Source organism: Drosophila takahashii, chromosome 2R (genome assembly GCF_030179915.1).
Source record: "Drosophila takahashii strain IR98-3 E-12201 chromosome 2R, DtakHiC1v2, whole genome shotgun sequence".
NCBI lineage: Eukaryota > Metazoa > Arthropoda > Insecta > Diptera > Drosophilidae > Drosophila > Drosophila takahashii.
In genome coordinates this window covers 16,851,100-16,869,356 of record NC_091679.1, presented here as the reverse complement: position 1 = coordinate 16,869,356, position 18,257 = coordinate 16,851,100, and the positions used below count along the sequence as shown (strand labels likewise).

The following is an 18,257-nucleotide window of genomic DNA, read 5'->3' as shown; positions in this document are numbered from 1 at the left end:
ATATTGAAATTTGTTACAAGAACATAACAAAATAACTTTATTTTGCAGAATTTCACAATTTGTTCAGTTTGACATTTAGGTCTCTGCTTTTACCAGGTCACTGCTGCTGTGACTACAATAATTACTGTACCGTACATTATATGTACAATTTACATTGTACATGTATTAGATTAACCATGTAAACCTGTTTATAAATTAATGGAACGGGACTTTACTATTCGAATGTAAGTGCAAGCCAAAGTCATGCTTCTATAAGACTTGAGATGGCCTCAGCGTACAAAACATTATAAGAAATAGTCATTAAAAAATCAGAAAAACAAACCGCTTAGAATAGAAGCTTAGTAGCAAAAATGTAAAAGAAGAAAGCGCAACAATAAAAGATATTACGGCCAATAAACCGTTCACCCTCGGTCTCAAACTTAAAACCATAAGATATGTAACATCAAACAAGTTGCGTCAAACTTGTGTTGCAGACTCTGTCTTACAATTAAGACAAGTTAGGTTGCGGGTGAGTATACCATACCGGAATACTTCGAAGAGCCCGTTTAGCCATACACGCAAAAAAAAAACTGATGTTATGAGGAGATTTGAATTAACTACTTAATTTTTTAAAAGTTGTGGCTTTTGTTATTCTAGCGGGAATAATATTTACATAATAATCACAAGATTTGGGATTACGTGTTACAATTCTGTTTTTAACATATCCTAGTAAAAATAAGCAAATAAGCGATTTTCTTATTTTTTATATTTATAAATCTGTATATCTATACATATATATAAATCTATAAGTCTTATTCTCCAATTTTTATTTTAAAAATTGAAAATAAATCGTATTTTCCAATTTTTATTATATAAATTGAAAATAAGTTATGTATTTATTTATACTTATTTTCCAATTTTTATTATATAAATTGAAAATAAGTTATATAATAAAAATTGGAAAATAAGTCGTATTCTAAAATTGTTATTATAAAAACATTAGTTTAAAAAATAATATTCTTTGTGTGCTCCCCAGCAATTGATTTAAAATTCTATTAGTGTTGGAGCCCTAGATCACGAAAATACCACTAATTTTTTTTGATGTCGCTTTTTTTTAAAGATCTTTTAAAGTTTGAAATGTATATTTGTCATGTCGCCGCCTATAATAAATCTTAAATTTGGACTCTATCAACCGAAAAAAGTAGAAAAATCCGAACTTTAAAAATCCACTATAAATCCAGTTTTCCATGGATTTGGCCCATATCCGGCTTGTTTTATTCGGTAGGATTTAAACTTTAAGTTTGTACCCATTATGATTTTTCAACGGATTTATTTCGAGTTTTTACGATATATACAGCCGACTTACATTTGACCAAAAAACACATTTTTCATCTTTGTCGAGCCTCTGCGCTGCCATTACTTATCGAATCATATTGATCTGTATGGCAAAGTTAAACTCTGATCTATTGACTTTAAAATAAAACTAAAACTGGCCCAATCGAGTGGATATCTGCCGAGATATAAGAAGAAATTAGAAAAAAGTCAGAAATTTAACATTTCAAACTTTAAAAAATCTTTAAAAAAAAACTGTGCCATCGAAAAAAAATAAGTGGTATTTTTGTGATCTAGGGGTCCAACACTAACAGAATTTGACATCAATTGCTGGGGAGCACACCAAGAATATTATTTTGTAAACTAGTGTAATTTATTCTTATGAAAAAAGGAACCTTAACTTCAAAAACTAAATTCGCTTAAATAATTTTCTAGCTTTTAAATATCTCCATTATTCGCACGCGACACCAATAGAAGTGACTTTTTTGACTTTCTGTTTAACTTTTGATTGTAACGAAACGTGAAAGAATATTTTAATGCAGTTAATTTCATAGTGTTCCTTGTACTTCCTTCTTTAAAATGTATTTGGGTTGAATTCAAAATATTGAGTGGTTAATTATACCCGTTACTCGTAGAGTAAAAGGGTATATTGTATTCGTGCAAAAGTATCTAAAGTATGGCGTTTCCGACCATATAAAGTATATATATTCTTGATCAGGATCACTAGCCGAGTCGATCTAGCCATGTCCGTCTGTCCGTCTGTCTGTCTGTCTGTGTGGATGAACGCTGAGATCTCGGAAACTACAAAAGATAGAAGGTTGGGATTTCCTACACATATTCTTGGGCTTCCTACGCAGCGCAAGTGTATTTTATCAAGGTGCCACGCCCCCTCTAAAGCCCAAAAACAGCAAAAAGCCGCGTCGCTCACAGTTTTGTGTATAAATTGTACCAAATCCGTGCTCAACACTCCTGCTGGTGTTGAAAAATAGAAGGTCACTCTAATTTGGAATATGTAAATGCAAAATGTAAATTATTTGAAATGGGGCGCGCGAAAAACATACAAGAAGGCATATTTATATTAAAGTTGTTAAGCTGAGTTCCGGGTATTTAATAGTCGAGGAACTCGACTATAACGTTCTCTCTTGTTTTTAATTGGCATCGAAGTGACTGCCACACGCTACATGTCGCACGCGACAGTTTTTTCCGTCATTTTCTTAGGTGGTTTTTCTGCATCCCTAACGTCATAAAAAGAGCCACCTTAGAAAACACCGAAAAAATACCAAAAAATACTTTTTTGTCCATATAACAGGTATTGTCCTGGAAAATTATCCAAGGATACTCAAATGCCTTAGCTTAGTTGAGGATCCATCTAAGTAGAATCAAATATCAGTGCAAAGTCCTATAAAAATATGTTTTTTTCTAGTTTTAAGCTTTTTGGCTTGGTTGACATCCCCAGAGAATGGACCCTATTCAGTTAGGTTAAGTTATGAATGATCCACAAAAACATATCCTCTTGTTCTTAAGAATTCACGGTTTTTGAAAAATCTATGTAGAATATATCTTTAGGTTTCTTTGGTTATGATATGTATGATCCACACAAATATATTCTCTTATTCCTAAGAATACTCTGCTTTTGAAGAATCGATAACACTATGCAGCATCAAAAATTTACCTCGATGGATACGATATTTTTGGATTCGTTGCGAATTCCCAAGATAAACTGCGATTTCCAAAAAGTTCCCAGACACAAGGATTCCTAGCAAAAGGACTTCAAAGTTAGAATTTTTTTTACTTAGGGAGAAACAAATTTTAGAAAACATTGTCAAAAAACATAAAAGCATACAGCTGCGGTCAAAATAGAAGTAGTATTGCCGCCCTGAATTTCTAAAGGTTTTTTGTTGTCAGTTTTCTTATCCAATTAGTCTAATTGTACAATTATAATCAATACAATAATACCAGGAGAAGAAAAATAACAACAACAAACCTTTAAAAACACAGGGCGGCAATACTACTACTATTTTGACCGCAGCTGTATGCTTTTATGTTCCTAAAATCCTAAAATTATTATAAGTATCGGGTTCGAAAGATAAAGAGTGTGTCTTTAAGAAAATTTTATCATCGAATCAAACCATGAATCCGTTTGCCTCTGAGAGCTCCGAAAAGTGTACCAATTTCAGCATTTTTCGAACTTTGAGGTACTTTTGCTAGGAATCCTTGCGTCGGGGAACTTTTTGGAAAACGCAGTTTAACTTCGGAATTCATAAGGAATCCAAAAATATAGCATCCATCGAGGTAAATTTAAAAAGCATTAAAAATGCTGCACAGTGTAATTGTTGAGCCAAGTATAAGCATTAGTGCCTTAGCTAAGAAGAGAACAGTCCAAACAATAAGATGATCGTCCTGTCCTTAAGAATGCACGGTTTTTGTGAATAATTAATTAATATGGAGACCTTATTTAGATTATATATTGATTATTCTAATCCGCGCATTCTATACTATATTTGGCACACTTTATATTTCGGATATTTACAAATTTAAAAAAAATTTTAATGAACAATTAAATATGTTAGTTATAATTGAACTATTTAACTATCAGGATTTACCGAGTAATATATGTGTTGGTGTCCCGACTATCTAATACCCGTCACTCAGCTAAAGGGAGATCGAGGGAGATGGATATATAAAATTTGTTTGATTGCGCATAACTTTTTAACTAATGCACTATGGTCCAAAAATCCAAAATTTTATGGCATAACCTCTACAAATTGATTCACAGACTTTAAACCTTACACATTCTGTGTTTTTACAAATAATAATATGCAAACAAATTTTTGAGTCTGTGCGACCACGCCCTCTTTTGCCTCCCATACAAGCAAATTCATAATACTACACTGTGTTAAAAAGCGTTACCTTTATTTAATTACCTCGATGATATGTTAAAAAATCCTATTTGCTTTAACTGGTCAGCGCTCTAAATGTGCTCTCGAAAAAATTCTCACACGCAAGGATTCTAAGAAAAAATGACATTAAAGTTGAAAAAAATTCTGTTTCTGGCAAACTTTGAAGCTATTTAGCAGACTAACGGATTCTTCGTATGTAATGTAACTCATAACATTTAAAAAGTGCAACTATGTATGTATCTTTCAAACCCCACACACAAAATAATTTTGCTAATATTTTTAACGAAATTATTAGCAAAAGAAGACATATCCTTTTCATTCTCCTACGAATGCTTACGGGGTTGGTAGGGTCTTGCAAAAAAAATATCGATTTTAAAAAAAAATATTTTTGTAGATTAACATCTTAAGATTTAACAAAAAAGTTTTAAGTCAAGCGGACAAAAACTTCAGAAGTTATGCATCTTTAAGTGAGTTTTTCTCAAAACCACGTTTCGAAAGTCTGTGTTCATCGGCATTTGTAAACGGCTCAACCGATCGTTTTCAAATTTGTCGCCATTTTTTCTGGATAAAAAAAACCCGCCCCCTGTGAAGCGTTTTTTTTATTTTTTGACTTTTAATATTTTATTTTTAAGCCGAAAGTCAAATTTTTTAGGTGAAAAACGAATTTTTGACTTTGGACTTTCGAACAAAAATTGTTAAAAATAAAAATTAAAAAAAGGGCTTCCCAGGGGGCGGGTTTTTTTTTTAATTCTTAAGCAAAATGTAAAAACAAAATGGAAATCCGATCATTTTTAGCGAATGTACAGTGAACACCGCAAAACGCCTTTTTTAATAGTGTTCCAGCAATCGCTTTGCCACACCAAAAAAAAAATGATCATAGAATCTAAACTATTTCTACATTAAAAGTAAACTATTGAGTGTCAAAAATTTCTCGATACTCTGAGTATTAAGCTAATGGACTTCGAAAGTATAAAAATGAAACTTTCGAAGTTGTCAAGCTTAAACTAACGAGTATATAGTTTATACTCACTCAGTGTACTGAAATTTAGGCTGCAGGTTTATTTTGTATACTATTTAGTATAATGCCAGTATAAATATTATACCCCGTATTAAAGAGACAAAATTCAAAAAATGTTGTTTTGTACTTTTCATATATTATTAAAAATATTTTTTACATATTTATAAATTACTGAAGGTAATTTTTAATTTAACAAATAAACATAAATACAATACATGTACATGTTTTACCGCTTATGTCGCTGATCATCTCCAGAGTGAAGGCCGTCCAGATGAATACCGAAGCTTGGTCGAGGACGCTGATATTGAAGTTAAGTTCTTAAGCAAAATGTAAAAACAAAATGGAAATCCGATCATTTTTAGCGAAGGTACAGTGAACACCGCAAAACGCCTTTTTTTAATATTAAAATTTTCACAAGTAATTTTCACAAACAAACCTTAAACAGACCGCAGCGTTGTTTACAAAATACACTAATGTCAAACCATTAAAATACTAACGCGTCGAATAACATTAAAAAGCCGTAACACTTTTTCTGTTCGAAATGTCCAGGTTCCAAACCAGAATATCCTGGCCTCACACTAGGAACGAAAATCGAAACTTCGGTATAGAAATTAAACTCAGGGCATAAACTTAACCCTATTTAGTCTTAACTTAACACTATTGAGTCTGCTCCCTACATTATTTAGTTTTGAATTAATACTGACAGTTTAATACTAGCTGTAGTATACTTTTAATACAACGCTCATTAACTGTAAACTTTCGGATTTTTTTTTGGGTGCACCGACATATAAACCGATAGTATCGGCTATAAAAATTAGTGGATGTTACTTAAATGACACTTCATAATATACAAAAGGCTTGCAATAAATCGTAAAGTTAGTCGATTTTTTGGTGCCAAAGACCCGGCCCCCCCTTAACAAAGAAGGATTCAAAATAACTATTTTTATACCCGTTACTCGTAGAGTAAAAGGGTATACTAGATTCGTGCAAAAGTATGTAACAGCTAGAAGGAAGCGTTTCCGACCCCATAAAGTATATATATTCTTGATCTGGGTCACTAGCCGAGTCGATATAGCTATGTACGTCTGTCCATCTGTCTGTCCGTCTGTCTGTCCGTCTGAACGCTGAGATCTCGGAAACTACCAAAGCTAGAAGATTGAGATTTCCCACACATATTCTTGGGCTTCCTACGCAGCGAAAGTTTTTTTCATCCGGGCGCCACGCCCCCTCTAACGCCCACAATCGCCGACTAACGATTTTCAAATATGTCTGGCACCCACATCTTTAAAGATTTCCGAAAAGTATAAATGCAATTTTGTTGTGTATATTTATACCTATCGAAATTTAGAAGACATTTTTCAAATCGGACCATTCATTAAAAAGTTATGCCCATTAAAAAAAATTGTATATATTCATCTCCCTCGAACTTCCTTTAGCTGAGTGACGGGTATTGGATAGTCGGGACACCCACCCGACTCACAGAGTAAGATTTTGCCAATCTAGGGGGACTTAAATCAGTAGGAGTCGTATTTTTAAAGATATCGGCTTAAAATTTGGAGTGAATATTCTAGTAAGCCCAAAGATTATGTTGAACATAAAAAATGGGCGTGGCACTTTTGAGGGCGTTAAAAATTAAAAAAAAACTGTTTTCTTAAAAATAAAAACCCCAACAAAAATTACAAAAAAAAATTTTGAAACTTTTAACTATTTTTGTACTTTTTGTTATAATTTTCGCCAACTTAAAAAATTTTGTTTTTAATTTTTGGAGGCGACTTTTTTTTTTTTTTTTTTTTTTTTGAAAATGTTGATTTTGGGTTATATGCTCAGCTGCAAATAAGGTTTTGTATTATAGATAATTAATAAAAAAAAACAAAAAAATTTGGTTTTTATTTTTAATATTTTTTTTTATTAAATGGTAACAATTTAAAGTTCATGTGTACATCGTCTAGTGGAGACAGTGACTCAAAAATGTCTTCTTGAGCACTTATCAGCCGTTTTACGGTATGATCAATAGGGGATTTTAAACTTATTTCAGCATAGGATTCTCTTACTTTTATACCAGTAGGATAACATAACATTTTTGACTCCTTAACGAGATCATAACATGGATATAATTTTGGACGGACAATTTTTGTGGTATTGTACTGGTGCATTGATAATTTACTTTTTATCAGAGGGGCAAGTGCTTGATCTGCTGTTTTGCAGTGCTATTAGAAGATAATTTAGCCTTTTTAATTATAGTCCCCGTGGACGGGGGAGCATTTGGTAATTCATTAATTAATTTAGCTGAATCCCGTTTTCCTTCTGCCCGCAAAGTCTGTTCTGCAGCTGATAGCAATTGATCCTCATCTATCGTAGGCAACAATTCTTGGCTTTTCTTTTTTTGTGTTTTAGGACAACACTCAGAAAACACTTTTTGTGACCTCCCTTTGGTACTTAATGTGACCTGAAACCCACTTGCATTATGAGCAAAAAAGCTGGCTTTATCTCTCCTACATTTCTCAAATCGGTTTTTAAACTCAAAAGTCAGTGTAATTTCAATTTGGAGTGATCAATGTCATTGCCAAACACCATCACTGCGTGCTTTACAAGAGCGTCTCGCGGAGTGGTTTTTATGTTTTTCGACCAAACCTCGAAAAATGCAGCACGGCTTATTTCACTCATTTCTAAATAGAAGATCTTTGGGCAAAATATGGGCAAGATTTTATTTTAGATTCTGAATCAGAATGAATGCATGCGAAGGATGTATGTTCTGGTTGGATAGAATACGATAGAATAATATAAGTTTTTTTCCACCAAAAAACAGAAACATGAAAAAATGCACTTACTTTTTAGCACTTTTTTCAAAAAATGAAAAAAAAAAATTTTTGTCCCAAATAAATGTTTTTGTTTTTGAAAGTGGAATAAAAATTGTCTAAAGTTTCTAGGAAACATAACTTTTGGCTGCTCCCACTGATCACGCGATGCAATTGATAAGACTAAACTTTGTCAACTGTTGCTCGCTTCCCAGTGCAAAAAAAAATTGTTTGTTTTGTTTTGTGCCTGTTTTCGTAATAGTTGAACATTTCTAAAACTGCTGCTTAAAGCTCATCGACATCAAAAATAGTTAAACTTTTGCTAAAAATCCCGCTAGATTGGCCAAATCTTACACTGTGCGACTATAGCGTTCTCTCTTTTTTTTTCTTAAATATAAAAAAAAAAAAAATTTCTGTGGTTTAAAAAAAATATTCAAAAAAGTTAAAAAAATTTTAATCTTAAGAAAAATTGTTTATTGAACGTGTTTCTTTACAACATTTTTTCTCAAATGCGGACAAATCAATTTTTTTTCTAAATTATATTGTTTATTTTTCTAATCTTCCTTTCTTTATTTGAGGGTTAAAATCGATTTTAGAAAAAAAAGCCTTAACTTTTCTAAAAATAAAAAAAAATTGCCATTAAAATTATAAATATTTAGACGTAATAGAAATATTGTTTTTCTAAAAGCAGAAAAAATGTTGGACGATTTTTCTAACATTTAGAAAAGAATGTGTGATTTTAAGAAATATTTTTTTAGAAAATAAAAAATTTAACCGTATTTGATCAATTTCCCTTCTTATACACTTTTTAAGAAAAAATCGCCATTAATTGAAGAAAATTTCCGGGATTGGTAATTTAGGGGTCTAACGCGTGCGTGCATGAATATGTTATTCAAGCTTGCGGCTGCAAGTATGAGTTCAATCCTACGTCGAGACGAAAAACTCATGGTGTCTTTTTGTTTTTTTTAACACTAATATTTACATATTAATAAAAAAAATGTATTGCGTTTTTTTTTTTACTCATGAATAATTATAATTCGATAAAAATTATGTTTAAGTTTTTCAAATTTAAAACATTCAATTCCTGTTACTATTGAACCATAATAAATATATAAATATTAATATTAATCAATAATTACACAGGCCGACAAAATGTGACATGGGTCGGTGTCCAGGCCTGCCACCATTTTATTTCGATAAATGAGGCTTTTCTAAGCATAAGTTGCCAGTACGCCTATAGTCCATCAGCTCTGGTATTTGCGGTATCTTTAATTGAAGAAAATCACAAATTTTCTTCGTCTTTTGGGATATACCTTCAAGAGTGGTAAACCAATTTTGGTAATCTTTTCGGAATTAAAGAGTTACATGTCTCTTTTATACGGTCGTTTTGGAAAATTCAATGTAACTGAACCACAAGAGAAGGTGGGCGCATTTAAATTTTTAAAGTCACAGCAAAGTTTAAAAATCTTCATTTGTGAACAGCGTTTAAAAATAAAATAAAAATATTTTCTTCTACAATGCATTTTTGATCCAAAGGCACCTTATGTCCATAATTTTTAGGACACTCATCAGGTTTTTGTGTATCGTTTTGGAATTTTTAAAATTGTTTTTCTTACTTCCTTCACAGTGACGATTCACAAACAGTGCCCAAACCTGTCACTATTTTACGTAACTCATAACTATTTTTGAGCACAAGTGACCCTTGCTTTAAAAATATTTATACATGGGCGTAAGCTAAAAGCTGGAGGGGGATTACACTTCAAGCATTTCAGCCCCCAAAGATTAGTAGGCTACGCTCATGTGCTTATACTCAAAGCAAAACTACTTAGATCATTTAGAATTATGATATTTAAAATTGTGACAGGTTTAGGCACTGTTTGTGAATTGTCACTGTGAAGGAAGTAAGAAAAACAATTTTAAAAATTCCAAAACAATGCACAAAAACCTGATGAGTGTCCTAAAAATTAGGGACATAAGGTGTCTTGGGATCAAAAATGCATTGTAGAAGAAAATATTTTTATTTTATTTTTAAACGCTGTTCACAAATGAAGATTTTTAAACTTTGCTGTGACTTTAAAATTTTAAATGCGCCCACCTTCTCTTGTGGTTTAGTTAGATTGAATTTTCCAAAACGACCGTATAAAAGAGACATGTAACTATTTAATTCCGAAAAGATTACCAAAATTGGTTGACAACTCTTGAAGATATATCCCAAAAGACGAAGAAAATTTGTGATTTTCTTCAATTAAAGATACCGCAAATACCAGAGCTGATGGACTATAGGCGTAGTGGCAACTTATGCTTAGAAAAGCCTCATTTATCGAAATAAAATGGTGGCAGGCCTGGACACCGACCCATGTCACATTTTGTCGGCCTGTGTTATTTAAGAGCAAAATTAAATGAACAACTAAAAGGAATAACCAGAAGAGAGCCAGATCAATTTGAGTAAAAATAGGAGAACAAAATGTGAATAGACTTTGTACAGCGCCTCACGTGATGCTTCCGTGGCGCAGCTAGTAGAGTGCTTGACTGCAAACTGTGAGGCGAGCGGTTAGCGGTTCGATTCCCGCGTGCGGCGACCAAGATGTTTTTCTCAAAATAGTAAGTTATTGGGTTTTTATATTTATAATTTGTAATTTGTATACTCATTTCAGTTATTATTACAGTTCCAATTTGAAACTACAAGTGCATGTACATAAATATATACACCCACCCATGTGCTCAATTAAAGGAAATTCAAATAAGGTGACACACAAGAACGAAAAAAAAACAACCCAAGGGCAGTAGCGTCACAAAAACAACACGGTATAATTCCGAAGCCCGAAAATAGATTTTTGTATTTTCTGAATTTGATAATTTTTTTTTTGTTATTTAAAAAATATTTGTCTATATTTAAAAAAAGTATTTATTTTTTTTAGAAAACTTTTATTTCTAAATTTTAAGAAATAATTTTTTACTTTCTAGCAAAAAATTTCTAAATTGCAATCTATTTTTTTTGTTTGATTTTTACAAAAAACGCCTTTGATTTTAAAAACCTACATTCTTTAATATAAACAAAATCGCCAGAAAAGCAAATTCATAGGCGCTTTTCTAAAAGCAAGGGTGTAAGGAGTGTAAGTTTAAAATAAATCTAAAGCATCACTTAGCAAACAATAAACAAAAAAATATTTTACAGAGACTGGCGATTAAACCGAGTCAGTTTCCTGTGTTTTGTGCTAAATTTCCTATTTTAATATTTTCAAGGGTTTTTTTTCAGAAAGGTACCAGGCCGAGACAAGTTCCTTTTTTATTAATTGTGAAGTATTCATTTTTTCGATTAGGACAAATTTTCTAAGTACTGTGTAGTGGATTTAAAGGAAACAGTAGAAAAACAAGAGAGAACGCTATAGTCTATCTAATACCCGTCACTCGGCTAAAGCGAGTGCGAGGGAGATATATATATACAATTTTTTTGATTGCGCATAATTTAATTAAGGGTCCTATTTAAAAAATGTCTTCTACATTTCGATAGGTATAAATATATACAACAAAATTGCATTTATACTTCTCGGAAATCTTTAAAGGTGAGGGCGCCAGGCACATCTTAAAATCGTTAGTGGGCGATTGTGGGCGTTGCGTGGCGCCCGGCTAAACTTACGCTGCGTAGGAAGCCCAAGAATAGGTGTGGAAAATCTTAACCTTCTAGCTTTTGTAGTTTCCGAGATCTCAGCGTTTATACGGACAGACAGACGGACATGGCTATATCGACTAGGCTAGTGACCCTGATCAAAAATTTTACTCTACGAGTAACGGTTATAATATGAAAGATCGTTATAGTCGAGTGCGTCGACTATTAGATACCCGTTCAGCTAACAAACTTTAAAATAAGGATCAACACTTACTCTGTAGACAAATCTTTACATTTTACTTTTTAAAATACAAAACAGAATATACGCGGGCACGGCGCCGTCTATCGGGAGGCAGTGGTACCATTGGTGAGTCAAGGCATAAATGAGGGCGCTATACCGGTAATGGCGTTTGTGGGCGTTGCAAACTTTTTTAATTTATGTTTAGCTTATTTTGCTTAAAGCGAGTATTTTTTTTAGATGTTGGCGGTTTTCGGTAATTATGCTAGCTTAGGGGCTGTCCATATATTACGTAATCACAATTTCAGCGATGTTTTAGTTTTTCGTTTCAAATAAAATTAAATTGAAATTAAAAAAAATTAAAAATAAATTAAAACAAGAGAGAACGCTATAGTCGGGTTGGTGTCCCGACTATCTAATACCCGTCACTCAGCTAAAGGAAGTGCCAACGCAGGTTGGTGTCCCGACTAATAATCGTAACTCAGCTAAAGGAAGTGCGAGGGAGATAGATATATGTAGATATTTTGATTGCGTATAACTTTTTAATGAATGGTCCGATTTGAAAAATGTCTTCTACATTTCGATAGGTATAAATATACACAACAAAATTTCATTTATACTTCTCGGAAATCTTTAAAGATGTGGGCGCAGGACCCATTTTAAAATCGTTAGTGGGCGATTGTGGGTGTTAGAGGGGGTGTGGCGCTCGGCTAAAATAAACTTGCGCTGCGTAGGAAGCCAAATAAGATGTGTGGAAAATCTCAACCTTCTAGCTTTTGTAGTTTCTGAGATCTCAGCGTTCATACAGACGGACATGGCTAGATCGACTCGGCTAGTGCCCCTGATCAAGAATATATATACTTTATGGGGTCGGAAACGCTTCCTTCTAGCTGTTACATACTTTTGCACGAATCTAATATACCCTTTTACTCTACGAGTGACGGGTATAATTATAAAGAGTCAAAATCTCCCAAGTGGGCCACCCCCGATTTGAAGGTCCGATTTTCGTCAAACTTGTTTACTTTTCCGGTTCACAACGACAAAAAAAAACTTAATTTGAACGGTTTTGAGAAAATTTGAGTTTCAACGGAGTTATAAGGGTCAGAAAATAGAATAGCGCTTTTTCAAAAAAAGGTGCAATCACTCTTTTTTGTATATTTTCGAAACGGTGAAGGATATCTTTATGATGTTTTCGCTAATCGATCAAGAATTTTATTAGCTCTTCATTAAAAAATATTAACATTTTTTAAAAATTATTTGTCCAAAAAATAAATAGCAAAACTTTTTTTCAGTGTATTTTTTCAGTTTTCTTCACCAACTACAGAGTTTAAACCGATTAAAAAACTAAATTTGATTCATTATGAAAAAGATCCAAAAGGTTTTTCGCAATTTGAATTAAGAAGTTTATGGTTCACAGAATCAAAAGCTTTAGAAAAATCAGTATAAATCACATCAGTTTGATGATGTGTCAGGAAGCCTCTAGTAACAAAGGTACACAGCCAAAAATTTCCACGAACCATTTCTAGTTTTCCATGATTACTGGGTGCTCCTGAGTAAAAGCCCCATACAAACTTATGTCCCATCACCTACAGGTTCCGCGGTATAGCTAAAAATACAAAAATCCGATGTTTGCCGACATTTTGAATTATGTGGCCGATATAATTGGACTTACCTTAATTATTATTTGTTGAAATCTACTCTTAATACATCACGGCATTCCTAAAAAATATTCCCCATTGTGAACCATTGCCCATGTCTTTGAAATTCGACGCTAAAGTTGAAACTCCCAAAATTGTAGAGATTTTTCTGATGGAAAAACAATTCTGAGGATTAAATCTTGAATGGAAGTAATTTTAACTGTTCATTGTATCTATTTTTCATTGTATGCTTTAATTTCGGTTTAAAGCGTTTTCATGAGGATATTTTTTATTCGATTTATTATACTAATAAAACCGTTTTTTCTATTTCATTATCTACTCCTAAATGTTGTCAAATTTTAAAAAAGTCAAGGCATCCTACAGAGTGGGAGTAAACATATACATTTCTCTATGTATGTTCAGTGAACGTATTTAGTTTCTTAGTTCTAGACGTTGCCATGACTTATTCAAAATTTGACAAAATTTAGGAGTAGATAATGAAATAGAAAAAACGGTTTTATTAGTATAATAAATCCAATAAAAAATATCCTCATGAAAACGCTTTAAACCGAAATTAAAGCATACAATGAACAATAGATACAATGAATAGTAAAAATTACTTCCATTCAAGATTTAATCCTCAGAATTGTTTTTCCATTAGAAAAATCTCTACAATTTTGGGATTTTCAACTTTGGCGTCGAATTCCAAAGGCATGGGCAATGGTTCACAATGGGGACTATTTTTTAGGAATGCCGTGATGTATTGAGAGTAGGTCCTACCGAAAATAATAAAGGTTAGTCCAATTATATAGGCCACGTAATTCAAAATTTCGGAAAACATCGGTTTTTTGTATTCTTAGCTATACCGCGGAACCTGTAAGTGATGGTACATAAGTTTGTATGGGACTTTTACTCAGGAGCACCCAATTATCATGGAAAACTAGAAATGGTCCGTGGAAATTTTTGGCTGTGTACCTGAGTAATTTGTTGAAAATACTCAAAGAAGGTACTCTGGTAGAGTAGCACCCCTAGATCTTAAGAGTGAAGTCAAAAAAAAATGGTATGGGTAAATAAAACAAAAAAAAAATTTTAAAGACAGTTTTTTTCCCAACCAACTTTAAAAATGTGAAGTTCACATTGTGAACATTTAAAAAATTGATACGTGTACCATTCTAAATTTTCCGTCTTAACAAACTAAAGAAGCCATAATTGGACAGAATCCATTAAAAAATTGATTTTATTTTTATTTTTGAAATTTGCAATGCTAGGTTTGCGAATCAAATTTGAATTTCAGAATGTCTAAACAGAAAATTGAAGATTTGTATGTTTGTGAAAGAAATAAATAAAGTTTAAGTGTATCGAACATGTTGCATACGATAGAACGTGTTAAAACCCAAACCACTGTATAGTGGTCTAGCAGCAATAGTGAGATTCGAGCTTTTGATGTAGCAATTACAATAATCCGCAGTAGGAATTTCGAAAAATAAACGCGCGATTCATCTATCTTGAAATAACAATGCAAATAATTGGTTGTTGAACAAAATCAAAAGATTTCACCGAAAATTAAACGGTATTGATCGATGAGTACTACATGAGTACTATAATAGAACTTAAGCACAAGTTTTGATTAAATTTATATGTAAAAAACATTATAAAATAAAATTTCAATCGCCAAAATGCAAATGCCACATCCTAGTGAAAATTTTGGAGAAGATAGCACGACTGATTCTCGTGGCTGTGTTAATATACCCAAAATGGAGCTGCTCAAGGTTAATTATGTACACCAGTGCAAGAATGCTATTATGTACAGGTCGAGCGAGCCACAGCTGGCTGAGCGTCGAAAAAATCCGACTCGTTTTGGTGGATACCGCCGAAGTCTATCGCAACTCGGGCATAAGCATCAAACCGGTCCTACTCTCTCGACGAATTGCTCTATGACTTCTTTGTCCTCCCAAAAACCGCCAATAGTTGATTCTTGGAAGTTGCTATTGCAACCAAGTCAAAACCCAGGTTCTATGGAAATGTTTAAGGTTCAGGAGCAAAAACTGACAAATCTCATTGGCATTAAATCACGGGCAGACCGCATCGCACGAATAGAGACCATAGAGTGCAGATCACTCCTAAAGTCCGACTCTCAAAATCTTCAGCCAAAAGCAGTACAGGACCAATCCCGCTCAAATCAATTTGTACCATTCTGGTTGTTTAAAAACGAAAGAAATACAATCGGCAGTAACAGCAAACATTTCAGCAGTAATGACTTCACGGCACCACCAAAACAATCTCCCCACTTAAAAAAAAAAAAGATAATTCGTGTTCACACTCGAAAACAATATCCGATAACTACCACTAATATGGATCGGTCCATCAGACAAGCTGAACTTCCCGAGATCAATTATCGTGATGAAAGCTACGATTATAAAAGTTTCAATTCCCAATGTGAAGATCAGAAATGTTTTCTCAGCAGCTGCTCTGATTCCGACGTTTCTGTCTATAGTGAATATAGCCAGCATCCATGCAAGCATTACACAACTTTTCATACAGGGGATTTTCCCAGTTGCCAAAATAAGGGAAAACCAATACTAAGGAAGGAATATGAAGGCTCAATTCAAATAAAAACCCATGGGGATCCTAACGATCTGCAGAATTTTTTGAAAAAGAATCTGACTAAGGCTACAACCAATGAACTGCTAAAAGCAGCATCAGAAAATGAAAAAAAGTGTAATATTGAAATAGAGCGAAGATTAATTGATTTGAAAATAAGTGAAAAGGATTTCAAATTTAATGACAGCGAGGACTACATAAAGGTCGAACCCAGTCCATCACCAATGGGTAACATCACTTCGGAGAATTTAGTCAGACCGAACGGCAACTACAACGACCAAAGTAAAATTCAGAATTCCTCTGGGTCGCATTCTGTTTCATTCTCTAGCTGTAGTGGTTCATGCTTGAATAATAGTTCTGTATGTGATTCAGAAGAAGATTTCTGCGACGGTGATGAACACAAATATTCCAAAACTTATCTTAAGTACTTTTCCAAGAACGGTACCAATGCTATGGAAGGGGTTTTTCGGAACAACGCGTATGATGACTTTCCAGTGAACAAAACTGCCAGCTGTTGCTGTAACATGTCTTGTTGCGACGAGGATGATTGTTCATTTTTTGATGAAAATGTAGGCGATTCCATACCGCTGCAACAACTAGAACAAAGCGAAGTAGCCGAATACCTCACAAGGAACAAAATATTACTACTTAAGGTAGGATGAAACAAATTTTTCTTCCAATTTTTGTCACTTGACATTGTTATATATAAACATGGAATAATTTAAGTGCAGGGGTATATAAAATTTGTCCTTCAGAAGCTAATTTTTTGGAAATCTGTTTATCTGTTATCTTTGTATACCACTAGCTTAAACGATGATTTCTTAAATTTCAAATTATATAGTTCTTGAGATTTCCCAACTTTTTTTATATGACACTTTCCGTAAGACCCCCGCTTATGTCCGCTTATAAGATAGTAGAAGTTCGGTAGCCCGCAGCTTCGCCTGCGAAACTTAAAATTTAAAACTAAGCATAGCATGTAGAGAAAAGATTTTATCATAACTTTTTTCCTTAATTTCCGTAAAAACAACAGTATATTGTCCTAAGCAAACTACTTTAAAAATATATAAAAACTTGCATAAAAAAATCCTAAAATTCTTATTGCTTGCGTAAGTTATCAGCTGCACAGAACAGAAAAAAAGAAATTTATTATTCGACACAAATCCTTACATTAATTTTCTTCATAACATTAGTACTTTGTCCAAAACATATTGTTTAAATATAGAATTTCATACTAGGTTGAGCATGTAATTAAATTCCAAATTGATTAGCGTGCAAATCTAAAAAAATAAACTTGTCTTTAAAAAAAAAGTAGAACAAAAAATTGCTAAAAGATAGATCTCGCTCGAAAAGATAGCTTTCGAACAACCAAAAAGATAATTTTGAATAAGACTTATGAAATTAGAGGGAATTATAGGGAATATTATAGAATTATATGGCGGATTAGTTAACGGGGGTTTTTGGAAGGTATTCACAGTAGACAACTCTTATAAGGGAAATCTATATTTATGCGAAATAATGTTTTGCTTTATGTATTTGACTATTTAAAAAACGGCATTAAGAAAAGCAGTTTCATATATATAACTGAATTTTACCATTGATATTTTGCTTCAGTATATTTGTTTTCATTAATTTTTCACCTTGATTAGAATTATATTAATAATAAGAAAGGCAGGTGGAAGGGGATGCCGTGAATCAAATTGTTTAAACATTTCCATTTGTTTAAAGGGTAATACTATATATTAGCGGACTCACCCCCGAAATTCGCGAAAAAATTATCATCGATGGACCGCGATTTCTTAAGAATTTACGTGCAAAAAGAACTTGGCGGTCGTCCATGGTTCTCTTGTAATTGAATTTCAAAGTTCTCGGGTTTGCTATAAAAAAAAGCTTTTCAAACGTTTGCTATAAAAATCATATCTGTATATATGTACACTTTTCCCTTTTTGTCAAAATAGGACTAATTTAAAATTCCAAACATCTGAGAAATTGGTATTAGAGGGAAGTTATAATAATATATCTTATAAAAAATAAAACAATTAAAAATTTTAAAAATTTTTTTAAGAAATTAAAAAAATATATTTAAAAATGTTTAATAAATTACATAATACAGAAAAATAATAAATTCAAAAATTTTTAAATTATTGTTTTTT

At 32.7% G+C, this 18,257-nt stretch overlaps 1 protein-coding gene across 1 annotated transcript in view; it reads left to right on the top strand.

The window, feature by feature from the left end:
• The first annotated feature begins 210 nt into the window (after positions 1 to 210).
• Positions 211 to 18,257, top strand: part of LOC108054920 (guanine nucleotide exchange factor DBS) — a 253,926-nt gene continuing 235,879 nt past the window's right edge. Inside the window, exon 1 of the mRNA XM_070212541.1 lies at positions 211 to 224. The gene's annotated coding sequence lies outside the window, so the exon portion shown is untranslated. The remainder of the gene's footprint in view (positions 225 to 18,257) is intronic.